Raw genomic sequence first — 27,812 nt, forward strand, 5'->3', positions numbered from 1 at the left:
GTGGACCTTATTACCACACAGAGCAGGGATGCCCCCGTGAGACCTAAGGTCCCTACGGCAATGTGGACGGATGGTCCCTGCTTGATTTGGTTGATATTTTCAGAGCACCTAGTTGATGAGGTTTCACTCTGGGCACTTTCCTTCACATCTATGCTGGCCCATCACTGTGGTAGATTAGGATTTTGTGGTTTGGTCCTGAAGAATTGCCACCCATCTTGTGGTTGCCGGTTAGGCATGGCAGCACTGGCCTAACGAGGAGCTGCCCGATTATGAAACATGCCACCTAATGAGGTGGGTGAGGGCTCTTGCTCCTAAATTCAATTATTTCCCTTTCGACCCATTTCATTTCAGGTTTGATGAACAGTGTTCCCTCCCTATTGGGGGAACTGCATCCCCCTTTCGTTGTACTTGCTACCTTTTACACCATTACTCATGGTACTCCTTAAATTTAAGTTGTACCTGCACTTGTACCCGAAGTCCTTAAACAAATTCAGGCTGAACATGGAGTGGCCCCTGCCCTGGATTTGGGGATGAAACTCATTGGCAACTTTGCCACAGTAGCCTCAATAATTTTAATATTAAAGGGAAGGTGGCTTTCTTAGTGATAAGTCAACAGCTTGCGTTGGTTCCCGTTGCGAATCAGGAACAAAAGCTACCAAAAATAATTTCTGAAAACTATAAATCTATAGATCGTGATAGTTTGGGTACCAGGTACCTCAGTCTTCTAAAGGACACTGGGATAAAAATAAAGACAGAGCTAAAACTTAAATGCAGACTGGATCTCCGAAAAAAGTTGCAATTTAGTTAACCGTGATACAATAAAACAGCTTGCTAGGTATCGGTAACCTGATACACATCCTTCTTGTTCCTTTTCAGGACTTTACAGACAAGAGTTCAGAGAGAGGGCAACGAGGCAACCACAGACAGGAAGAATATGTGAAACCAAAAACATCATAAAAAGTTGAAGAGAAACTTCCACAACAAAAAGCATAATTTAAAAAGAAACAAGTTGCAGATATTTCCTCTAAATATGTCACAGATACTCAGAACTCTTCTTTTAAGCAAGGTGTGTGCGAGAACTCTGCTCAGTATGAGCATGTGCAGGTTGAAATTCCAGATCTCCTGATAGATTTTAAGATTTGGATGTAAAAATTGAGGGTGCCAGACCCCATACTATTAAAGTAATATTCTGGAAGAATTTTACCAATGAATACAACATTCTCGTGGTGGAAACTGAGTGGGTCTGTAACAGAGTTACTCCACCCATAGACGTCAACACAGGAGTGGGGCCGACAACTGCGTACCCCAGGGGCACTTTTAATGGTGAAAGTGCATGTACAAATTTGGATATCCGGGTTTTGAAGGCGGCGCGAGTGGTTGTTCAGGACGGAGAGAAGAGAGAGAGAGCATGGGAGAATCGGACATAGAAATCCAGGTATCACCAGGAGGAACGACGAGAGAGGCGGAGAGGTCAAGCAAGTCAATATCGGAAGGAGCGATGAGTGAGGAAGAGACGGAGAAGAAGGATGCAGAGAGCAGAGGTACGCCTGGAGGAGAAAGCAAGAGAGAGGAGGCCATCGGAACAGAAGGGAGCCAACCTGTCAGGGGAAGCGAAGTATCCCGCCACGTCTCCGGAGGGACGTGGCTCATGCAGGTACGTGCCTGCATACAAAATCCTGGTACTTATTTGTGGAAGTAGGGAGGAGGGGAGGACGGAGAGGGAGAAAAAGAAAAGAAATCTTGATTAGTACATAAAATAACTTCTCATACTACGCTGGGCACTTTGGGTCACCGGGCTGCACATAGTTTACCGGCACAAGCTTACGGTACCATAAAAAATAAAAAAAACGTACTGATGGAATAACACACTGAGAAGTGCACGCTCCCTAGCACATTTTCCTAAAATGAATTCACTTTTTTCTGTAGAGGTCTTACTTTATCACTTACCTCTTCATCCTCCTCTATTCTTCTTTTCCCCTCCCCCTAAAACGTCAGCACCAGTGACGGCCCGTCCTTTAGGGCAGAGGGGCCACGCCCCCCCACCTTTTGCCCCTCATGAAGGGTGTCTGTCAGGCTGAATAAAGGTCAGTCTGACAGACACTCTTCATGTTCAGCTCAGGCAGCCAGGAGCAGACATGCGCGATTTGCACACACTCCTGGCTGCCTGAGCTGAACTTTGCTGGGCTGAGGAGGTCCCAACTCCTATGGGTGTGACCTCCTCGGCTCAGCAAAGGTGCCTTGAGGCCCTCCCCTGGGTGACGAGGAAAGCATCACCAATTGACACTCTCCCTGGGCGCTTCAGGTTTAAGCCCTGAAGTGCCCATGGCGAGTGTCAATCAATGACACTTCGTCACAGAATGGGGTGGGGTCAGCAGTCTCACTGACCCCATTCCACTCTGTGACGAGGCTGGGACTGCTGCCTTCCATCATTGGCTGGCCTAAGGTCAGCCAATGAGAGAAGGCAGCAGTCCCAGCCCTCCTGGGACCTGGAAGCTGAAGGTAAGTGTGTGTGTGTGTGTGTATGTGTGTGATGTTTTAAACTGAATGTTTGGTGTGCGCGTGCATGTTTGAGTAGTATGAGTGTTGTTAATGGATTTGTGTGTGTGTGTGTAAGAATGAGTGTGTACGATCTTTTAAAATGAATGTTTGGTGCGTGCATGCATGTTTGTATTGTATGAATGTTGTTAATGGATGTGCGTGCATGAAAGAATGAGTGTGTGTGATGTTTTAAAATGAATGTCGCATGTGTGCATGTTTGAATGGTATGAGTGTTGTTAATGGATTTGCATGCGTGCGTGCGAGTCTGTGAAAGAATGAGTGTGTGTGTGTGTGTGTGTGCGTCCCGCCCCCCTCCCTCCTAAAGCCACCGGCCGCCACTGGTCAGCACTTAATACAAAAGTTCACTTACCTTGTTTTCCATCTGTTCCCTGTTCTTCTGGGATCCATCCTTCTGCGGGAGCATATCTGCGTGACTCTGGGAGACTGCCTAGAAGGGGAAAAAGAGAAGGAACTCTGAAATGACAGCCCCAGAAACAGTCCACAAGAACTGAAGTAACAGAAAACAGAGAGACATAAAAGACGAATAGTAAAGAGGAAAATACGAGAGCCAAGACTTATATGGATACATACAACCACAATAAAATCAATTATAATAATCTATTACTATAAACGGTTGTCGGGCCTATTCTGTTCTACGCACTCTGTTACGCTACTTGCAAATCAACCCACAACAATTGGTGTCAGAAGTGGGATTTCTAGAAGCCCCTTTTTGGACAATCCTATTGGGGGGGAGATGGAAGGAAACCCTCCTTAGAAGATGCAATACAACAACTGGCTAGGGACAACAACACTTACAGATAGTTTGGGAGGAACAATGAGAGGCCCGGAACGATCGTGAGACCCAACAAAACGCCTTAAAGAGCCAAGCCACTATAGTAGCCAATAATCAATTGGTACACGAAACAGCGCTTCAGAAATTAACAGATACCATTGCTACCAGTCGGGTACATCCCAATGTCCCTAGTTCTGTGCTACAAATGTTTCAAGAGGGGGAGGACCCTGATGCCTTCTTTACAAACTTTGAAAGGGTGGCTGCATCGGCCAATTGGCCTCAGGATGGGTAGGGACAGTATGTGGCTCCTTTGCTGACTGGAGCATTAAAGGCCGCTTATCAGGCCATAAATTCCGGAGGAATGACACCTTTACCCCGAGATAAAGAAGGCTTTTCTGGAGAGGGTGGGATTCGATACGGAATATTACTGTATGAAATTTAGGAAGACAAAGTAGATTCCTATGGAAAATCCTCGAGCTCTATATTACAGAATACAAAGCTTGGGATTAAAATGGTTAAGTCCCATAGGTACTGACAGAGAAAAAGTGATACAGATCATCTTGTTAGAACAATTTTTAGACACTCTCCCTCCACAAACACGTAACTGGATCAAACAACATCCTAATGTTGATACGACTACTGCTATAGAGTTAGCCTGTGCACTTCATCGAGCTCCTGAGTTTCGAGTGGGGACACAGAAGGGACAGCCCTTTGGAGGTCAATTACCTAGCCCCTCTTCCCGAATGCGACCAGGGAAAAGCCCATAAGTAGTTCCGATCCCTAGAGGACCCGATAGAGACCCAAATCAGACACCCCAATATTATAACTGTGCTGAATGGGGACACATAGCATGCAACTGCCCCCACAAAGCCACAGAACCCGAGCCAATGGAAATAGGAGTTACCGAGGCAGGGTCTTTTGGTAAAGAAGGGTCTCAAAGTTAGTGAACGGGAAATCCACTCGGGTGCTGATTGATTCAGGATGCAGTCAGTCAGTGATTCGAGCAAATTTAGTATAAAAAAACCAAATGCAGATTAACGACGTTGTCTCCATCTGCTGTATTCATGGGGATATGCCACAATATTCAATGGCAGAAATCACCATTGAGTGGAGAGAACAAAAAGAACCTCTTATTATGGGGTTAATACAGCATTTGGTGGAAGAAGTTATCATAAGAACCAACTATATCCATTTTCCAGACTTATTAGACAATGTACGCGATAGTCAGAAAATTGACTCCTGGTTAAATGAAGCTGCATTTGCCCAGAATCCCATCATTCCGGGCAAGGATAGAATAAAGTTAAGTAGAAGTGAGAAGAGAGAAGTGAAAAAGTCTTTCAGTATGACTAACCCTCTGATTCACTCCCTGTAAACCCAACATAAAAGTCTGTCCTGGTGACCTTACCTCCCCTTTGGGCTAGCCAAAGAGAAGTTTCCACCTTACAACACGCCTGGACATCCGCCGTTACAGAAAAAAACTTGTCAGGTGGGTCCATATTTCCTAGTGCAGAGGGGTTTACTGTATAGGATGGTACGAGACAATAACCAAGAAAAGATCCAGTTAGTGATACCACACCCATATCGCACCCAGGCACTACATTTAGCACATATTCAAGTGGGAGGTTGACACTTCGGAAGGGAAAAAACAGGAATATATACTTTGTTGGTTTTATTGGCCTGGGGTATATTCGGACATTCGCACGTTTTGCGCATAATGTCTGAAACGTCAAGTTATCAACCCAGGAGCAGTAAAAAAAACAAAAATGCTCCCCTTTTCCCCTTGCCAGGTATTGAGATACCCTTTTCAAGGGCCGGTATGGATTTAGTAGGTCCCTTAACCCCTTCCTCTAGAGGCTACATGTATATTCTTGTCTTGGTGGACTATGCAACACGGCATCATGAGGCTATCCCTCTTACTAGCATGACCACTAAAAGCGTGGCATATTTCCCTGCACACCAGTCACCGCCAGGAACTTGGAGGCGAAAATGCTGGACATCTCACCCCGCCACCACCGAGCACACAAACTCCCCGCCTCCAAATAATGATGCACAAATCACTGCGACGGTCAGTGGAAGTCGAATGACCATTGGCGGTACAGACTGCCCCGGCCAGCAATGGGACCCAACAGTAAGAATTGCACACATTGGCAAGTTTGAAACCCACACACCTGACACACATCCACAACACTATAAAACACTCACAGACACCCCACAATCCTTTGCATTGCCAATAGGACAACTGAGATTGAGAACTCCACAAGCAGACACTGAACACCACAACACACGAATCACACACCCAACCACACAACAGCACCTTCAACTAGATCCACACAACACTCCACTCACAACACACACCATGGCACCCCTCAAGCACCCACGCTTCACAGAAAGGGAGCTAAGGACCCTGGTGGACGAGATAGTGAAGGTCGAGTCACAATTATTCGGGGCACAGGTCCAGCACACACCCATCGCCAGGAAGATGGAGTTATGGCAGACCATTGTCAACAAGGTCAATGCAGTGGGACACCATCCGCACACGAGGGACGACATCCGCAAGAGATGGAACGACCTGCGCGGGAAGGTGAGGTCCTTGGCATCCCGGCACAACATTGCGGTCCAGTAGACTAGGGGAGGACCTCCACCAACACCACCCGACTACACTGACTGGGAGGAAAAGGTACTGGCCATCCTGCACCCTGAAGGCCCCACTGGACTCACTGGAGGAATGGACTTGAGTAAGTCGTCTACAATTACCCCATATCCATCACACCTGTAATGCATGCACCACCCCACCCCTCCAACAGCCACTAGGACCACTACCCCACTCAGGCCACAATCAAAACATCCAGTCACCCTGCATGCCCACAATTCCACCAACAGGCCCACATACCTCCCCTGTGCACAGCTACCTACCCCTGCAAGTAATCACAGAGGCATTACAATACCAACAGTGCACCTCCACATCCCAAGCAAAATGCAGTGGCAACCTCACAAAGGCACCCTGCATGGCCCAAAAGTGGAAAAGCTGCACAAAACAGCCCAGCCCTGTGCAACCCATCTGATTATGCAATTGTAAAAGACATGTCCATTCCCCCCAACAGGTACCACCACCCATGCCACCCTGACGGACAGGACAAGGAGTGGCAGTGCCCCACATGGAGACAGAGGCACCACCCAGGACACTGGAGAGGGGACACTGGACAGTGATGAATACCCTGGCCCCTCACACAGTCCTGGACTGTCACCATCCAGCAGCCCCACCCAGGACACCACTGACACCCCTACCACCCACCCACCAAAATCAGGCAGGGCAACCGGCCCCAAACCTGTGTATCCAGGCCACAGACTGGTGGAACACAAGGACAGAGGCCACAGTCACCACCTACCAACAGGCAGGAAGACGATGGCCTCAGTGCAAGTGGTTCCGCCAGTCCTGTGCAAGGGACATAGGCACAGGGTGCTAGGTCCAGTGGGAGGGCATCAGTGACCATGGGGGGAGGCCACAGGATGGATGCTGCAGCCCAGGAAGTGATCTCTGAGGTCCTGGGAGCATACCACCATACCCAGGACAGGATGGGCCAGATTGTGGCCACACTGAAGCAGAGTCAAAGGCTGCAGATAGCCCAACACCAAAAGACCATGGAGCAGTGGAAACTGCACAATACCAACATGGCCACCATAGCAGGTGCGCTGCTGCACCTTGTTCCAACCCAGCCTGAGACCCCCACAGACCAGGAAGCTCCTACTACAGGCCAAGATACAGACCAGCAAACAACAACAGCAGCAGCAGCAACTGAACCTGTGGCACCATCTGAGGACACACAGGAGACCAGCACCTCAACCCGTACAGGCCAACACCAGGCACCCAAACGGTCCCTCAGGCCCAGATATGGCACTGGAACACCTGCCAAGACCAAAGCCCCCTTTAAGAAGTGACTCTGACAAGAACAGTCCCCCAAGTGTGCCACTGAACCACCATCCACACCGTGCAATAACAACCCCAAAGCCTGTAAATAACAGATGGATATATTACCACTGCCAACAATCGCTGAGACCATGTAGCCAATATGGACATCCACCAGTAGACCACTCCCATCACTGTAAAGAGCACCATGGCATCCCTGACACCAAATAAAACACATGGTCACCAATGTAAATGTTCCCTGTCATGTTGAATCAAATCGAAGTGTGCATGCAATTTTAATTGAAATCATTTATTCATATCATAATTGCAGGAATGGCACCCCACGCATAACATGGGGTGGTGCCAACAGAAATGTCTAACAAGTTGTCCATAATGTCACATGTCCCATGCAAACTTGGTCACAGTGACAATGTCCATAGACCCAGCACCCCCATAGAGGATAAGGCATACCGACAGTATGCAGCACAGACAACCACAGCATCAAATAGTAGCACTTAGTTACTGGAAGTACAGTTGGATCATTTGGTTCCTGGAGTGTACATCTTCCCTCTCCTCATCATCACCATCACTCTCATCCCCTCTCTGAGGAAGCTGGATTGGCTATACAGCCCCCTCCTCCTCCAAGAGGGGAATATATTTCCTCACAGCCACGTTGTGCGGCATGCAGCAGGCGACCAATATTCTACACACCTTCTCAGGGTCATAGGCCAGGGATCCCCCAGAGATATGGCGGCAACAGAATCTAGCCTTCAGGAGACCTATTGTGCGCTCTTATCACCCTCCTAGTACGTCCATGGGCCTCATTGTAATTACTCTCTGCATCTGTCCTAGGATTTCTCACTGGTGTCAGGAGCCAACGGATGTTGGGGTAGCCCGAATCACCTGCAAAAAGGGGCAAAACAGGACTGTCACTGACAACCCTCAGTTGCAGACAGCCAGGCTGTCTGCTATGTGCCAAAAAGTGTCAGACACACTACCTATGATCAATCCTCTGTCCCCTTGTAATTGTTCCTTCATGTGTGGCACACTGCTGTTCCTCAGCACAAAGGAATCATGGACTGATCCAGGGAACATGGCATTCACATGTGAGATGTACTGGTCTGCAGTACACACCAATTGAATGTCCATGGAGTGAAAGTTCTTCCTGTTTCTGTACACCTGTTCACTTACTCTTGGGGGGATGAGAGCTATGTAGGTTCCATCGATGGCACCTATCACATGGGGAATGTTGGCAAAGGCATAGAAGTCTGACTTGATGGCAGGGAGGTCAGCACTTTGGGGAAACCTCACATAGGACTGCAGGTGTCATACAAATGCATTCAGGAATCTGGACAGTATAATGCTAAACATTGGCTGTGAAAAACCTGCACCCATGCCCACAGTCACCTGAAATGAGCCCGTGGCCAGGAAATGGAGTGCAGAGAGCACTTGCACTTCAGTAGAGATGGCATGCTGATTCCGATTAACCAGGCTCAGTGCTGGATCCAGTAATGCGCAAAGTTCATGAATAGTAGCACAGTTGAGTCTATAATTGATAATGATGTGACGCTCCAACATGGTCCCCAAATCCACAAGTGGTCTGCACACTGATGGAGCCCTCCCTCGCCACATGGGGGGGTACCTAGGAGGAGTTGAGAACACATGTGAGGAACACACATACATCTGCCCAACATTTTAATTAGTCAGCACTGCTGGCATACAAGTCGATGACACATATGCATAGTAAAATGTTAAACTGGAGTGACATGTCCTCAATGATACATCAGGTCTGTTGTGGTGAGTAAATGTATATTTGTTCATGCCCATGGGGGTTGGAGACAATAGGGTCTGCATGGGGCAAATAAGAAATTAATAACTGCATAGTAATGGCCAAAATATCTGCCCCCTGTAATCCAGAAATGTTGTAGTGGAAGTGACCTCATACAGCTAGCGGTAGTCGTAATAGCGTAAGGCGGTGTTCACAGCTGTGCGACCATTCATTGGTTAACATGGTTGTCAATGGGGAATATGAGCGTGTCATGATCGCCGCCAGCAGTGACGGTGCACACCGCCGCAGAGTGTACGCCATCTCGTCACCCCAACTTCACTTGACTCCCGGATTACGTGCATGCAGGTACTCCACTGAGTGTGCTGCTGTGTCCTGAGTCTGGTCCTGGAAATGCCCCAAGTGGCAGGGGAAAGGGCCCCGGCCTTCACCACTGAGGAACTGGACAAGCTTGTGGACGGGGTCCTACCCCTGTACGCCAAGCTCTATGGTTGACTAGAGGTACAGGTGAGTAGGTGGATTGGGGGGCATGGGTGTGTGTGTAATGGTGGTAGATTGCTGTAAACATGTGTGCACGTTTGACACTACAGTTGTGGGATTCATGACATGCTGCGTGTGTGAGGACCTGTTATGCTGTTGTGAGTGTCCGTCCCATAGGGGACGTTTAGCCAGCTGTATCTAATGGGCATTGTCTGATCTCTGTGTGTCCCATATAGGTCAGCACCCATCAGAAGAGGGGACTCCGGCATGCCATCGCCATGGAGGTGCGGACCCTGGGGGTCTACAACCGGCAGAGCACCCGGTGCTGGGCAAGGCCCCCAGCTGTGAGGCCCAGCTGGGGAAGTCCTCCCAACGAGGAAGGGGTGCCCTTCGGGCCCTGACCCCCCTAATGCGCCGCATTCTGGCAGTGGCATATCCGGACCTGGATGGGCGCTTGAAGGCTGCACAGCAGACACAAGGGGGTGAGTACAGAAACCATTGTATGCCTCCTTGATGGATGTGTGAGTGTGCTGTAGTATGTATGCTGTCTATTGCCAGGGACTCTGACTGATGTCATTTTAAATTCTTCCCAACCGTGAAAGAAGTTCTAATTCTGCCATTGTCAGGAGTACATTTCCAACCTTTCTTATTATGGGAAAATATTAGAGAGAAGCTGGTGAAAATCTTTAAAACATTCAGGTTAGTAGGTTTGCAGACTCAAAGGCATTCCAGCCCTGGAACTATTGCTTACTGCTTCCTCCAGCCCCAGTATGCAAATCTGCAGAAAGGTGGCAAAATAAGGAAACTGCTCCAGTAGGGATTGAAACTGCAAGTATTCAAGCCCTACTATGGTAGTAGCCCTGGCATAATCAGAGAGGCTATTATCAGAGCTCCTACATAATGAGATTGCTGCCATAATTTGTCGCCACACTACATGGCACCAGAGGGACAAGTAGATCTTTTTACAGGACAAGTAGATTTGAGAAGCAACCTGTTCCCTGGACAAGTAGATATTTTAATAAATTCCACACCCCTGGTTGGAGGGCAAGGGGAGTACCACGGGGAGACAACTACCACTGGAGGTAATGACTCTGATACCTCCTCCGATGAGAACTCCCTGGTGGTGGCAGACCCTAGTGGGCCCACCTATTCTGTGTCATCTTCCGCCACCCCCCATACCATCACCGACCTCCCATTTGCTCCCCACCGAGTTGCCTGTGCCCGCTCTCCCAGATGGGTGGGAGTCTCCTTCACCCCAGGCACCTCATCCCCTGCCCCAGTCAGCCCTGCTGCCCTCACAAAGGAGGCTATAGACCTCCTGAGGACCATCTCTGTAGGGCAGACAACCATCGTCAATGCCATCTAGGGGCTAGCATCAGAGGTGCAGCAGACCAATGCCTACCTGGATGGCATTTACGGCGTTGTGTCTGGCCTACAGAGATCTTTTCAGGCTCTGGCCTCTTCTTTGACGGCAGCCAGTGTCCCTGGTCATTCCGTCCCCCCTCCAACCACCTCTACCCCTTCCAGCACCCCACTCTCTTCACCCGTCCCAAGCACACATTCTGACAGCCATGCACACACCTCAACACACAAGAAGCACACTGAAAAACACAAACACCACACTTCCCACCACAGGCAAACACACAGCTAACATACAAAGGCACACACACCAACAACCACTTCCCCCAGTGTGTCCACCTCTTCCTCCTCCGTATCTGCCACATCTACATGTAGACTCACAGGCACTGCACCCTCATTCACTGTTGCTGACCCCATTCTGGCAGTCACCACAAAATCAGACCTCTATTCATGCACCCCAGACCCCACACCTGCACTCACCACAATGACTTTGGTTGATAGATGCAGCACACTCACCAAACTGGCAGCCTGTCTTGTCCCACTGTGTTCACCCACCCTCCTCCCTAGACACTCAAAAGTTCCAAGACACCCACCCAACACACATCCACCACACCTCAGCATACTGTACAGGCACCTGCACCCACGTCACGCACACATACTCCTGTTACGACCACTCTCTCTACCTCCACTCCCACACCTTCCTCCAGGTCCACCCGGATTGCCCCTAAAAAACATTTCCTATCCTGTGTTGACCTTTTTGAACCCACTGGCCCACCCGTCTTGTCCCTAAACGTGCCCACCTCCTTGCCCTGTCCACTCCTCCCACGTCACAGCCTGCAGCTATCTGCCTTTCCCATTCCTGTGCTTCCTCCGCTGTGAGCAAGAGACCCCGTGCTGGCCCAGGTACATCTGCCGCACCCCAGTCCAAGGCTGCTTCACCAGCTTCAAAGGTCAGACCCAAGCCCCATCTACCTCCCAAACGTAAAGCCTAGCCCCCCCCAGTCGTAAGTCACCACCCCCACTACCACCTGCCCCTGTTCCCTGAGGTGCCTGAATGCCCCATTGTTGCCCCTTTAAGGTAGAGTACCATTTGCACTTGTGGGAGTCAAGTTGGGGCCATTTGGGCCCATCAGCCTTTGGACTATGGACTGGCAGTTGGCCTTCTGTTGCTGCTGGAGCATAATAAAAGGTTTGTGTGGCCAGTGTTGGTTTTGGTACACTCTGAATCCGTGGTTCATCATTTCTTTGTTGGGGGGTGGGGGGGTGGGGTGTTGTGCACATGTGTGTACTTTGGGCAGGTTGTCTTGGCCTTGTGTCGGGTAAGTACTTCTTGTTCTGGGGTGTATGGCTTGTGCTGTTGTGAGGGGTTGTGGGTGCGTTGCGGGGTGGGTGGGTATGTAACTGTGCCCTCTCTTCCCTTCTTTAGTAGGGTGCGGTACTTACCATTGTCGTCTTCGTCGGCCGTCTCAGTCGTGAAGGTATATGGCAAGGAGCAGGACTGGCATGATTTGGAACTCTCTCTCCATGTCTGCTTCGGCGTGTTGTGTGAGCCTCCGGTGAGTGTTTCCTTATATTTAGTTTGTTTCCACCTGGCTTTGCGTGGCGGTGGTTCCCGCCCCGGAACTGACGGCGGTCTGGTGCTTCATTATTTGATGGGGGGGGTAGGGCCTTTCCATCGGCCTGTGGGCGGCATCTGCCGTCGTTGTCGGCACTCCTCTGCTGGCGGTGAGTGGTTTTCAGGCTGCCTGTTTTTCAGGTGGTTCATAATTTGGCGGGCCAGACCTCCTGACTGTTGGTGGTAGTTACCGCCACCGCCGGCGGAGCGGTGTTCACTGCCATGTTCATAATGAGGACTAGAGTCGATTTGAATTGGTATTTGGACGACAACCCAGAACCTTGCTAGATATGGCTGCAGAAAGGTGGGAAGAACAAGAGACAGATGATAAGGACATTCTTGAATACATGCAATAGCTAAAAGATCAGATCCAGTCAGTTTTGGAGGATGTACAAGAACATTTAGAGGAGGCCCAAGACAGACAAAAAAAGTATTATAATAGAGACAGTACCCTAAGACACTTGCAAACAGGAGAGCATGTATTATTATTGTTACCTAGTTCCGAAAACAAATTATTGGCGAAATGACAGGGGCCGTACGAAATAAAAGAGCAAGTCAACCCTGTTACGGACTACTCATATCCGAAACACCAAGAAAGACCCAAATTTATCATGTAAACCTTCTTAAAAAATGGGAAGAGATAGCCAAACCCCATCCCACTGTAGATATCAGGTTCTTGGTAAACAAAGTAAAACCCCTAGAAATCAATCTGTGTCCCCAAATTGAAAAGTCAGATAATTCTCTTCCTCCCTTTAATCCAGACCTCCCGAAAGAACAACAAATACAACTACAGGAGGTGTTATACAAACATCAGAAACTCTTTTTAATGATTCCGGGGAAAACCCCTTTAATTCAACATGCTATAAAAACTCAAGATGGCAAAGTCATCCGTCTTCGGCCGTATAGTATCCCTGAAGCACCGAAGCAGATATTAGAACAAGAAGTCCAAAATATATATGTTGAAGATGGGTATAATCGAGCCCTCTATCAGTCCTTGGTGCTCCCCAGTCATTCTAGACCCCAAACCAAATGGATCTATACGTTTTTGTATTGATTTCCGGCAGTTGATCAATATATCCCAGTTTGACACCTACCCAGTTCCCAGAGTGGATGAATTACTGGAACAACTAGGGAGGGCCCGATATTTGTCCTCTCTGGATCTAACGAAAGGGTTCTGGCAAATACCACTATGTATCCAAAACAAAGAGAAAACAGCCTTTTCCACCCCGTCAGGGTTATACCAGTTCACAGTAATTCCTTTTGGTCTCCACGGTGCTCCTACCACTTTTCAGCAGTTAATGGATAGATTGTTACATATTCATGTAGGGTATGATGCTGCATATCTTGACGACATTGTTTTATATAGCGAAACCTGGGAAGAACATCTACTTCATCTCTCTAAGGTGTTCTTTACACTAGTTGAGACTGGATTAACCGCCAATCCTGACAAGTGCAAACTGGCACAAGATGCCATTGCATATCTCTGTTACCACATAGGGAAAGACCAAATACGACCACAGCTGAAAAAATGTCGAGGCAATCCTAAAAATACCTCCACCTACAACTAAGAAAGAAGTAAGATCTTTTTTAGGAATGGTAGGATACTACAGTCACTTTATCCCTAATGATTCCACCATCGCCGCCCCCTCTCTTTTAAAGAAGGATCAACCGTCAAAGATCAAAGGTTTGACTCCAAAATAAATCAATAGTTATGAGATACTTAAAAAGATTCTGACAATGGACCGTTATTACGGTGTCAAGACTAAAAAACATTCTATTTACAAATAAAAGCATCAGATATGGGCATAGGCGCAGTCTTGTCACAAATGAACGAACTTGGGATAAGGCAACCCATTGTTTTCATAAGCAGGAAATTACTACCACTTGAAAGACATTATCCCGTGATAGAAAGAGAATGTTTAGCGATTAAATGGGTGATCGAAAGTTTGCAATATTATTTATTGTGTCATCAATTTGTCTTAAGCACTGACCATGCTCCTCTCACATGGCTGGCCCGGAATAAGGGTACCAATTCCAGAGTATTAAGGTGGTTCATAGAGCTCCAGCCTTTTATGTTCCAGATCCAACATCTTCCAGGCAGTAGGTTAACTACAGCTGATTACTTGTCAAGATACCCCACAGAAACAGGTCTCGAATAACCCTTCCCAAGGGGGAGCGTATGTAACAGAGTTACTCTGCCTGTAGATGTGAACACAGGAGTGGGGCCGACAACTGCGTACTCCGGGGGCACTTCCAATGGTGAAAGGAAGTCAGCGCACGTACAAACTCGGATATCCGAGTTTTGAAGGTGGCGCAAGTGATTGCTCAGGACGGAGAGAGAGGGAAAGGGCAGGAGAATCGAACAAAGAAATTCAGGCATCACCGGGAGGAATGACGAGAGAGGCAGAGAGGGAAAGCAAGTCAATATCGGAAGGACCAACGAGTGATGAAGAGAGGGAGAAGAAGGATGCAGAGCGCAGAGGTACGCCCGGAGGAGAAAGCAAGAGAGAGGCGGCATCAGAACAGAAGGGAGCCAACCTGTCAAAGGAAGCGAAGTAACCCACCACATCTCCGGAGGAACATGGTTCATGCAGGTACGTGCCTGCATACAAAATCCTGGTACTTATTTGTGGAAGTGGGGATGAGGGGAGGACCGAGAGGGAGAAAAAGAAAAGAAATCTTGATCAGTACATAAAAGAACTTCTCATACTACGCTGGGCACTTTGGGTCACCGGGCTGCACATAGTTCACCGGAACGAACTTACGGTACCATAAAAAAAATAAAAAAAACCTGTAATGAAGGAATAACACACCGAGAAGTGCACGCTACCTAGCACATTTTCCTATAACGGAGTCACTTTTTTCTGTAGCAGTCTTACTTTATCACTTACCTCTTCATCCTCCTCTGTTCCTCTTTTTCCCCTTCCCCTTCTAAAATATCAGCACTTAATACAAAAGTTCACTTACCTTGTTTTCCATCTGTTCCCTGTTGTTCTGGCATCCATCCTTCTGCGTGAGCATATCGGCGTGACTCTGACACTACCTAGACGGAGAAAAGGAAAAGGAGCTCTGAAATGACAGCCCCAGAAACAGTCCACAAAAACTGAAGTAACAGAAAACAAAGAAAGAAAACAGAGAGATATAAAAGACGAATAGTAAAAAGGACAATATGAGAACCAAGACTTATATGGACACATACAACCACAACAAAATCAATTATAATAATCTAGTCCTATAAATGGTTGTTAGGCCTATTCTGTTGTATGCACTCTGTTACGCTACTTGCAAATCTACCGACAACAGTGTCATTATGACAGCCAGGGCAAACAGGCTGGCGGTGAAGCCAACCTGCCACATCTCCACTCATACCAACATGGCGGATGGAGCCGCTGGGCCTGGAGATGTGCATCTCCGATCCGGTGGTCCACAGAAGACCGCCAGCGGTATTAGGAGACGACTTTCCACCAGGGTTTCTGTGGCAGTAGCACCTTCAGAAAAACCTTGGCAGAAAGGCTGCTGGTGACAGGAAATGTCTTCACTGTCACCGGTAGACCACCCCCCAACAAGCACTAAACACCCCACGCCCTCCAGACACAGCGCCCCACTCCCCCACCAGACATAGCATCCCCCAGCCCCCTCCAGACACAGCACCCTCTACTCCTCCCCAGACACAGCACCCCCTCCACACATACATGCACAGGCACACAGACACCAACACGCACCACACATACACTCATTCACCTACAGCATACATGCATTCACTCACATGCATCCATATTCACATTCACCTCAGCACTCATACACACATTCAACCACGCATACTCACACCCATCCAGACACGCATACTCACACGCAAACACACATTCACCACAACACTCATTCTCGCATACACGCACCCATACACATTTACATTTACACATGCACTCACTTCTACATTCAGAAACGCATACAACCATGCATACACACATTCATGCACACATGCAGACAACACACACTCACACACAACACCTCCCCCTATCGGACGATCAACTTACCTTGTCCGAGGAGTAGGTCGTCTGTCAGGGAACCGGTGCTTCCACCTCGGGCTGCGCCCCACCAGCAGGACACCGCCACGCCGTATTATTGCACATAATACGCGGGCGGAGTCCTTCTGGCGGGGCCGATGGTGGAACCGTACCAGTGCCTCCGCCCGCCACCATGACTACTGCTGGATTTCTACCTAAATTGTGGCGGAAATCTAGCAGCAACCATAAAATGGCGGTCTTGTGGCACCCGTAGCTTTGGATAGTCTTCAAAAAAGACTATCAAAGTCATAATGACCACCTGATTGTCCACCTAAGTTTGTCAGAAACGTCCCATAAGGGGAAGATGTAATGCTACCTTCCTTTTCTGTTCTTGTTCCAGTGGAAGTTAAAGCAGTATATGTTACAGAACAGGCTCCTGTACAAGCCCCAGCCTGTATTGCTATCAGGCAGGTTGAGATGAAAACTCACCTTGTCATGTTATACCTATAAGGTCCAGCCAGCAAGTGCAAGCACAGTATCCTATGAAACATGAATGTAAACGCTATGTGTTCTATCACAATTAGAATAGCACATCTGTAGGAAGTTGGCTCTGTATGTACTATTTCAAAGTAAGAAATAGCATGCACAGAGTCCCAGGGTTCCCCTTAGAGGTAAGATAGTGGCAAAAAGAGATAATTCTAATGCTCTATTTTGTGGTAGTGTGGTCGAGCAGTAGGCTTATCAGAGGAGTGTTAAGCATTTGTTGTACACACACAGGCAATAAATGAGGAACACACACTCGGAGACAATTCCAGGCCAATAGGTTTTTGTATAGAAAAATATATTTTCTTAGTTTATTTTAAGAACCACAGGTTCAAGATTTACAAGTAATACTTCAAATGAAAGGTATTTCAGGTAGGTACTTTAGGAACTTTGAATTAGCAAAATAGCATATACAGTTTTCACATAAATGACATATAGCTATTTTAAAACTAGACAGTGCAATTTTCAACAGTTCCTGGGGGAGGTAAGTATTTGTTCGTTTTTGCAGGTAAGTAAACCACCTATGGGGTTCAAGTTTGGGTCCAAGGTAGCCCACCGTTGGGGGTTCAGAGCAACCCCAAAGTTACCACACCAGCAGCTCAGGGCCGGTCAGGTGCAGAGGTCAAAGTGGTGCCCAAAACACATAGGCTTCAATGGAGAAGGGGGTGCCCCGGTTCCAGTCTGCCAGCAGGTAAGTACCCGCGTCTTCGGAGGGCAGACCAGGGAGGTTTTGGGGGGTACCGGGGGGGGGGGACACAAGTCCACACAGAAAGTACACCCTCAGCGGCACGGGGGCGGCGGGTGCAGTGTGCAAACAGGCGTCGGGTTCACAATAGGATTCAATGGGAGACCAAGGGGTCTCTTCAGCTATGCAGGCAGTCAAGGGGGGGCTCCTCTGGGTAGCCACCACCTAGGCAAGGGAGAGGGCCACCTGGGGGTCGCTCCTGCACTGGAGGTCGGATCCTTCAGGTCCTGGGGGCTGCGGGTGCAGTGCCTTTACCAGGCGTCGGGTCTTTGAAGCAGGCAGTCGCGGTCAGGGGGAGCCTCGGGATTCCCTCTGCAGGCGTCGCTATGGGGCTTAGGGGGGTCAACTCTGGCTACTCACGGTCTCGTAGTCGCCGGGGAGTCCTCCCTGTGGTGTTTGTTCTCCACAAGTCGAGCCGGGGGCGTCGGGTGCAGAGTGCAAAGTCTCACGCTTCCGGCGGGAAACGTGTGTTGTTTCAAAGTTGCTCCTTTGTTGCAAAGTTGCAGTCTTTGGGGAACAGAGCCGCTGTCCTCGGGAGTTCTTGGTCCTTCTAGATGCAGGGTAGTCCTCTGAGGCTTCAGAGGTTGCTGGACCCTGGGAACGCGTTGCTGGAGGAGTTTCTTTAGAAGTGGCGAGACAGGCCAGTAGAGCCGGGGCCAAAGCAGTTGGTGTCTCCGTCTTCTCTGCAGGTTTTTCAGTTCAGCAGTCCTCTTCTTCTCAGGTTGCAGGAATCTATCTTGCTTGGTTCTGGGAGCCCCTAAAAACTCAATTTAGGGGTGTGTTTAGGTCTGGGGGGTTAGTACCCAATGGCTACTAGCCCTGAGGGTGGCTACACTCTCTTTGTGTCTCCTTCCTGAGGGGTGGGGGGCACATCCCTATCCCTATCCCTATTGGGGGAATCCTCCATCTGCAAGATGGAGGATTTCTAAAAGTCAGTCACCTCAGCTCACCTTAGGGGCTGTCCTGACTGGCCAGTGACTCCTCCTTGTTTTTCTCATTATCTCTCCTGTACTTGCCGCCAAAAGTGGGGGCTATGTCCAGGGGGCGGGCATCTCCACTAGCTGGAGTGCCCTGGGGCATTGTAACATGAAGCCTGAGCCTTTGAGGCTCACTGCTAGGTGTTACAGTTCCTGCAGGGGGGAGGTGTGAAGCACCTCCACCCAGAGCAGGCTTTGTTTCTGTCCTCAGAGAGCACAAAGGCTCTCACCACATGGGGTCAGAAACTCGTCTCTCAGCAGCAGGCTGGCACAGACCAGTCAGTCCTGCACTGAACAATTGGGTAAAATACAGGGGGACATCTCTAAGATGTCCTCTGTGTGCATTTTTTAATAAATCCAACACTGGCATCAGTGTGGGTTTATTATTCTGAGAAGTTTGGTACCAAACTTCCCAGTATTCAGTGTAGCCATTATGGAGCTGTGGAGTTTGTTTTTGACAGACTCCCAGACCATATACTCTTATGGCTACCCTGCACTTACAATGTCTAAGGTTTTGCTTAGACACTGTAGGGGCATAGTGCTCATGCACCTATGCCCTCACCTGTGGTATAGTGCACCCTGCCTTAGGGCTGTAAGGCCTGCTAGAGGGGTGACTTACCTATGCCACAGACAGTGTGAGGTTGGCATGGCACCCTGAGGGGAGTGCCATGTCGACTTAGTCATTTTTTCCCCACCAGCACACACAAGCTGGCAAGCAGTGTGTCTGTGCTGAGTGAGGGGTCCCTAGGGTGGCACAAGACTTTCTGCAACCCTTAGAGACCTTCCTGGCATCAGGGCCCTTGGTACCAGGGGTACCAGTTACAAGGGACTTACCTGGGTGCCAGGGTTGTGCCAATTGTCGAGACAATGGTACATTTTAGGTGAAAGAACACTGGTGCTGGGGCCTGGTTAGCAGGGTCCCAGCACACTTCTCAGTCAAGTCAGCATCACTATCAGGCACAAAGTGGGGGGTAACTGCAACAGGGAGCCATTTCTTTACAACATCAAATCAATTTTTATAAAGTGCAGCTCCTCACCTGTAAGCGTCTCAAGGCGCTGAGGGGGTTTGTCCTCAGAGCTTCAGTTGAAAAGGTGTGATTGAGCCTTTTGTCTCCCCTATGTATAATCCAGTATTTCCTGTAATTAAACCTGATCATTCTTATCATGTTGTATTGGACTATAGACATTTAAACAGTCACATGTGGATTATTGCTGTACAAAAGTCACCCACCACCGGCTTGATAAATAACATTGTTCTTAAAAAATACAAAACTACATTGGACATTTCCAATGGCTTTTTCTGTCAAAATATAGCACCTGAAAGCCTCACTTTGAGTGCATTCACAGCACTAGGAGCTCCATGAAGAATTTGTAATCTCCCTCAGGGGAATAAAAACAGTCCAGGTCTGTTAGCTGTACGAGTAATATCAATTTTACAAGAAATTTACTCAGAAGCTTGATCATATAAACTCACAGTTGGCCTGAGGGGATTCTATCATTCTGGGATTTGCTGACCATGGCTATAAATTCAGTTTTACAAAATCTAAAATTGCCTTTCTCAGTCTCCTGTTTTTGGGAAATGAATTATCCAATGAAGGTAAAAGCCTAGCACCACATTTCTTAAAGAAATGTGCTCTTTTTGCAATGACCAAATAACGTAAAAAAGCTTCAATAACTTTTGGGCTTTCTAAATTTTGGTAGAACATACATACCAGATTAAGCGCTATAGGTTAATCGGTTATACGATTCAGTTTGTTCTGATATTTGTAATAAACATTGGACTACCAAACATTCTGCTATACTCTGAAACTTACAAACAGACATGCTGAAGTCTAAACACTTACATACTCGTGTTAACACTACTAATTTAGTGATCTGTATCATTCCGGGTTCCAGTGGTTGTAGATATATTTTATTCAATGAAGGCGAAACAGTGCAGATTGTTTATAAATTACATATATATTCCAATGCGGAAATGCATTTTGCATCGACAACAAAAAATTTACTGCAGTTCAGACAACTGTACTGAAGGAACATCCATTGGCTCAGGGGAAACACATAATTGTGGTGTCTCCTGTTCTGGCCTTAGAAGCTGTCTCCAAAGCCTAAAGTGAAAGCTTTACATCCAAGATGGATCCCATGATGTAGATTATGTTTTTGGCCCTACTTTGAGAACACAGGAATACCTGCATTATGAACAAGAATACCCCGTGCCTAGTGAAATTGTGCCGCTAGATCAGTATGCATACATAATCTATACTGATGATTCAGCCCAGCCTGCTTTTGGTACTAAGTATAAGTACTCGGCTGCACGTGCTGCAGTAAAAGGTTTTATGAAAGATAGTGGCCCTCATTATGACATTGGTGGTAAGTCCCGCTTACCACCATGCCGACTGCCGCCAACATACCGCCGCCGCCACGGTTTACCGCTGCCCATATTATGACACACACATAGCAATCCGTCACCATACAGATACACACATAAGGCCGCCAGCCCAAAGGTCAGTGATAAACTGGCGGTACCAAAACCCACACCGTTACGCCAACAGAACTACGCCCACGGCATTATGACCCACGAATCACTGCGGCGGACATTCAACCGCGGTAAACCATTGGCGGTACATACCGCTGCGCTCAAAATATACGCACACATACAAAACACCACCACATTGGACAATTCAAACTACACACACCTGACACAGACACACACACCACACCCACACCAATATAAAACACACACCCACATTACCCACAACCCTTTACATCTAGAAAGAATTGCCACCAGAGAGAGATACAGCAAGAGCACCCACAGAACCAGAGCCACCGAACACCATCCTCCATGCACCAACCAGGCACCTTACAGCACACACCCCAACACATCACCCCACATACCCTCACACACACCACTCACACTACGCCCATGGCACCACAAAGATACCCCAGGTTCTCAGAGGAGGAGATAAGGATCATGGTTGAGGAAATCATCCAGGTAAAGCCATGGCTATTTGGATTACAGGTGCAGCAGACATCCATACCTATGGGGAAGGTGCGTTCCATGGTGGCAAGACACCAGATAGCTGTACAGAGGACTGGTGGTGAACTCCCACCTCCTCTCCCACAACAAACAACATGGGAGGAGCAAGTCTTGGCAATACTGCATCCTGAGGGCCTGGCAGGAGTAGCAGGGGGACTGGACTCTGGTAAGTCAAATCTCTATTACTATCACCCCCCCCCAACCTGCATACCATCACAAACCCCCACCTCTACCCCCACCACTCCACCATCTCACATACACCCCACCAACACAACCCACCCCTCCCACTACCAAGCGCTGCATGCAACACCAGTGCATGGACACCCATCACAGACCTGCATGGACACCGATCACCAAAGCATTCACACTTGAGACCTATCCAACCAAATCATCACTCACACAAGCCTAAGTTGCTAGGGCAATCACAACCATACAGGGCAACACACCCATGCACAAGATGTCACACGCAGAAACAATAACACTGCATTTACAACCCCACAGGTCCCCCACACATCGTCACCGGAGAGGAGGTGCCAGCAACATCCAGTTCCCCCACAGAAGAGGCCCACAGTGATGACAGCAGCTCTGCACGCCTGGATCAGGATGACCAACCTGGCCCATCAGGAACCTACCGATAGTCGGTTACCCAGGCACAGTCCTATACCACCACAGAATGTCCCCCCTCAGGAAACACCAGCACAGCACTCACCCAGCAGGCCCATACCTCTGTCTCCAGGACACGTCAATCAGCAGTGTTTCCACCACTACAGGGACCCCAGGCAACCCCACAAACACAGGATGATCAGGGACCTGGGGTCAGTGGCAGTGGGCACATGGTTCAGGGGAAAGAGGCACAGTTCAACAGGGAAGCTGGGGGGACTGCTGTGCGACAGGGGGAGGACAGGCCCAGGGAACCGACTCTCCACAAGGCACTCACCAACATCCTGGAAGCATACCAACATCCCCAGGAGACGATGGGCCAGATACTGAACAATGCATTCAAATTGTAGCAGCACACGCTTAGATTGTTAATCAACACAAGTGTAACAATGAGTAACAGAAACAGAAATGCTGCAAATGCATCTGCAGAGTCTTCATCCGATCAGTTTCTTAAACAAATTCTTATTTATTCTTCTTATATTTATTCTCAAAATCCATCAAGTGTTTTTCATAATGTCCCGAATTTCTTCATACAGTCATCCTAATATCGCATTCCAAGTTTCCATGATTAGGTCATCACTTGTCATATTTCATATTTCCATCAATTAAATCACCACGTAGTATTATCATCACCACTTGTCAACACGTGTTTCGTCTAGGGAGTGCCCTCTTGTCTTCATCAGGACCTCCTATAATAACATTTCAATTACATACAAGTTAACAATCATCATTAATAACTCAATATCTTCCCTCAACCACTTTAATGAGTATATTTTTCTTGTAACATGCTTTACATATGGGAGCCTTAAGATTTAGGTGCAAGCGTTCTTAGTTAAATGTGCCCCAGTGATTGTAATCGTTGGTCTACATTATTTTAGTACATTGATCAATTAGTGTTATCTCAAGTCTCTAATATTAATCCTACAAATCATAATCCCGTTAGAGGTAAATGGAATCGATAGTAGTAGCCAAATGGTGCTGACCTTATTAGTCCAGTGCAGTTTAATAAAAGACCCTATTACGCACCCGTGTGCAATGCACAAAGCCCCAAGGTACACAAAATCAATAGTGTTACCCAAATAGTGCTGACCTTATTAGTGCAGTGCAGTGTAATGAAAGTCCCTATTACGCACCCGTGCGCAATGCACAAAGCCCCAAGGGCATACCTCTAATCAGTTTTAAAACATTCACAACGCTGACTGTTAAATCTCAGACATGCTCGCTATTGGATGCCGGAACCCGGCGTATCCTGTAAGCATATCATAAATCTTAATGCACAAGTATTATTAAGAGATCCAAGAGATTATATCAAATAAAGGATGTGTCTTACACCATCCTGTTATGCTACAATCTTACCTTACTCTGCACAGTACCGCGCCGCGAGTACGCCGAATGCTGTTGAAAGACGCCATTGTTTTCTTCGGCGTTAAATATAGAGCAAAAACATAGAAATAGAAAGTGGAACAACTCCATCTTTAGATGTCAAAATAGGACTCTTCTTTCTTATGTACTCGCGTTCACTCTTATCTGCCAGCTAATGAATATTGTGAGCTGGAGTAGAGCTCTCATAAATTGAATTGGTTAGTAAATATTCACTCCCATTGTAAATTAACCAAAGATTTGTAATCTATTACATCTATTTTTTATGCCTTCAATCTAAGTATTATATAGTTAATCCTGAGTGTATTTGGAAGCATAATCTAACGGGGCACATTTCTTATTATAAATTCTACTCCCATGACCATTTACAACCTGGTATTCTGAGTGAGTCATGTGTACCTAATCATAGATCAAATGATATTAACATATATTATTTCTTATTAGCATATATTTTTTCTTATATACATTTCTTCAAAATTTCTTCAAAATTTGTAAGTAGGATGCTAGTCACAGTTACCTATAAAGTCTTATCAAAATACTATTCTTAACAATACTATAAGTTTCTACCTATCTATCACCCAGGAAGTATTCCATTTCATAATCTGAATTAAATCCTCGTTCCACTGCCCCTAATCGCATTATCCAGATTGACTCCCTTCTTCGTAGAGTCAATTCCCTATTACCACCTCTTGGACTTTGTTCACATTGATCAAAACCAAAATATTTTTGAATTCTTTATGAGTGCCTTGCTTTTCACATGTCTTCATATGGGAGGCTATCGGGTATTGTTCATCTTCCTGTTTAATTGCTCTTCAGTGTTCAGAAATTCTTACTCTCAGTGGACGAATACTGCTGCCCACATACATCTTTTCCACACTTGCAGGACAACATGTATACTACGTATTTGGTGTTGCAGTCTATGTGTGATCTAATGCTATATTCCTTATTATCCGATCCCAGAAATATCTTCTTTGCGTGCCACGCCCATTTGCACATGGCACATCATCCACATTTATAAAAACCTAAATTGTGTAAATGAAGCCAACGGGGTTTAATTGTATTCGGCAGATAACTAGGACTGAGAATATTATTGAGTGTGTTGCCCCTCCTATATGCAACTTCTGTCTTGCTACCAATATATTTCTTAAGGGTTCGATCCTGTGTAAGTATGGCCCAATGCCTTTTCATAATTCTCATTTGTTTACGCAAATTCTCTGTATAATCCAAAATTATCCTAACTTTGTGAGTGTCAATATCCTTACCCCCTCCATCAGTGAGGCTATGATGTAACAGTGTCTTTGATCGAGATATTTTCAAAGATTTGCATTTAGATTTAGTTACTACATCCTCTGAATAACCTCTTACAATGAATCTCTGTCCCATATCTTTGATACAATCCTGAAAGTCACAGTTCCTACTACAATTGCGTCTTGCTCTCCCCATCGCGATGTTTAGGATGTGCACTTGTCGCATGTAATATAGTATTACAGGAAGTTTGTTTACGGTACAGTTTGCTCTCAATCTTATCATTTACCACAAACAGTTCTACTTCTAGAAAATCTATGCAGGTATTTATATTATAATCTATATTTGTATGTGAATTTAATGTTGACCACATTGTTATTAAGGTATTCACAAAATCTTATCAATTTCTCTTCTTTACCTGTCCATAGCATAAAACAATCGTCTATGTACCGTCCCGAATATAAAATATCTGACTGCCACTCTGCTGCTTCTAAGCCCCACACCCATTTCTCCTCAAACCATCCCATGAAGAGGTTAGCATATGAGGGAAAAAATCTCGACCCCATTGCTACCCCTTGTTTCTGTTTGTACCAGTCCTTCTTAAAGAGGAAATAGTTCTGATTTAAGATGAGATCTATCATCTGTATTATCATATGTGTATGTTCCATCAAACTCACTGATCTTCTGTTGAGCATGTGTTCTATGGAAAATGCTGAGAGGAAGGTCTCAAAATTACAATCTGAGATTGAAATGTTAGAAAAAGAAATTAGTGAGTTAAATCTGAAACAAGCAACAGAAAAGAATTATGTAATTTTGAATGAAGAGATAATGAAATTTCAAGATGAGGTTAAACATAGGAAAGCCAGGAAATTGAAGAGAGATGAGCTAGATTATCAAAATGGGAGAGTATTTACCTTTTCAAGAAAATAGGAATACCATAATAACATCAGAATCTACAAGCTCCCTAGAATCAGCAACAACTTCTAGGAGCAGTGCGGAAATTAGCACAAGTGATATGGAAGGGGCGGATGTGCAATCACTGGGATCAGATAAATTAGAAGGTGCTTTTTTACAGGAATTGAAAAGGATAAAACAGGACAATTGGGAACAAAGTCAAAAGAGAAGTCGAGGAGGAGGACAAGAAGAGGGAAAAGAGGCAAAGGCAGGCGACTCGTATCTAGGCATGAAAACAAGATCACGGGACAAGAAAACATAGATTACTCGCTAAAAGAAATAAACAATGTGGTAAATTTATCTGATAAGGAACTTTCATCTGATATGTTGCAACTTTTGAACAAAGGAGTGGGTTTTTGCCCAACCGCCAGAGGGGATAGTTGTAAGTCAAAGACAGATCTTTACAAATATGTAAGGAAATTAAAATTGAAAAAATATTTTGACACCCAGGTGATAGCAGCAAGAGCAACACCGCAAAACACATCGACTCTCAGTGAGATAACAATACAGGATGTATATGATACCATGATGCTGATGTCCATTACAGATTATGAGGAATATCCAACATCATCATCTATGGTATTGCAAGATTTAAATGTTTCACCGGATGCTTATGTTACAAGTGGACTAAAAAAAGATATACGTGGATACCGAGACAAATATTGGACAATAACATTGATGTATTCTTCAAATTGGTGTGGCGAGATTTGGATCCAGAAGAGAATAAAAAGAGGAATAGTATGAAGCACAACTTAAATTATCAAGAACATCTGGCATAAAACTTTTTGAAAACCGATGAGGATTTAGTCATAAAGAGAGCTGACAAAGGAGGAAATATAGTAGTGATGAACCGTGAGGATTATGAAAAAGAGATTTACACACAGTTACATGATACAGAATGTTATGAGAGACTATCTTATAATCCAATGATGTGGTTAACTGGTGAGATAAATAGGTTACAAACAATTTGCGGGATAAGAATTTATTAGATGAAGATGAATATCTATATCTATCAGTGAATCGCCGAAAATATCCCTGTCTGCACACTATCAAAAATACATAAACAATGTGATTTTCCTCCAGGAAGACCGATAGTCTCAGGTATAGGAGGTCCGACGGAGAGATTATCTGAATTCTTGGACATATTCCTACAACCCTTTGTATGCAATCTTCCTTCATATATTAAGGATACTAGTGGACAGGAAGCCCTGCCACAGGAACAACAGGCCACCAGTACCCTACCCCCTGCAGAAGGAGAACCACCCTGCAAGCGGTCCCTGCGATCCAGGCAGAAGCCACAGAACATTGCCAAGACCCCGCCAGGAAATAAGACTCTTCTGATTGTCACCCTTGTGTCCTACTCTGTCAACCTGTGCACCTTGACCTGCCATTGCTTCCCTTCCTATGTCCCCTTGGACAATGCACCTGTCATACAAATAAACTGTAACTCTTACCTGGACTCTCCTCCACCCACCCACCCTCTTGCCTATAGCAATACCCCATCCACTTATTAGCACATAAATAAACACCCTTGTAAAAAATACAAATATTCAGTCTGTCAATTGATTGAACTATGTGTTAGTTTAAAGAGCTGTAGACATTGTAATTCAACTGTACAGTAATGTATACATAGGTATGACCTGTAGTTTGCTGCAGTCAGTACACCAGGAACCAGAGTGGGGCACATATATCTGTAAATAGACATGTCAAAGGGTACAGTAAGTGGACATAGTAGTAGTACCCCCTGAGGTACCTGTGTATTTTCGACCTGATGCCCCTGCAGTGTTCTCTCCGT

The sequence above is a fragment of the Pleurodeles waltl genome, chromosome 6 (assembly GCF_031143425.1).
Source record: "Pleurodeles waltl isolate 20211129_DDA chromosome 6, aPleWal1.hap1.20221129, whole genome shotgun sequence".
Lineage (NCBI taxonomy): Eukaryota > Metazoa > Chordata > Amphibia > Caudata > Salamandridae > Pleurodeles > Pleurodeles waltl.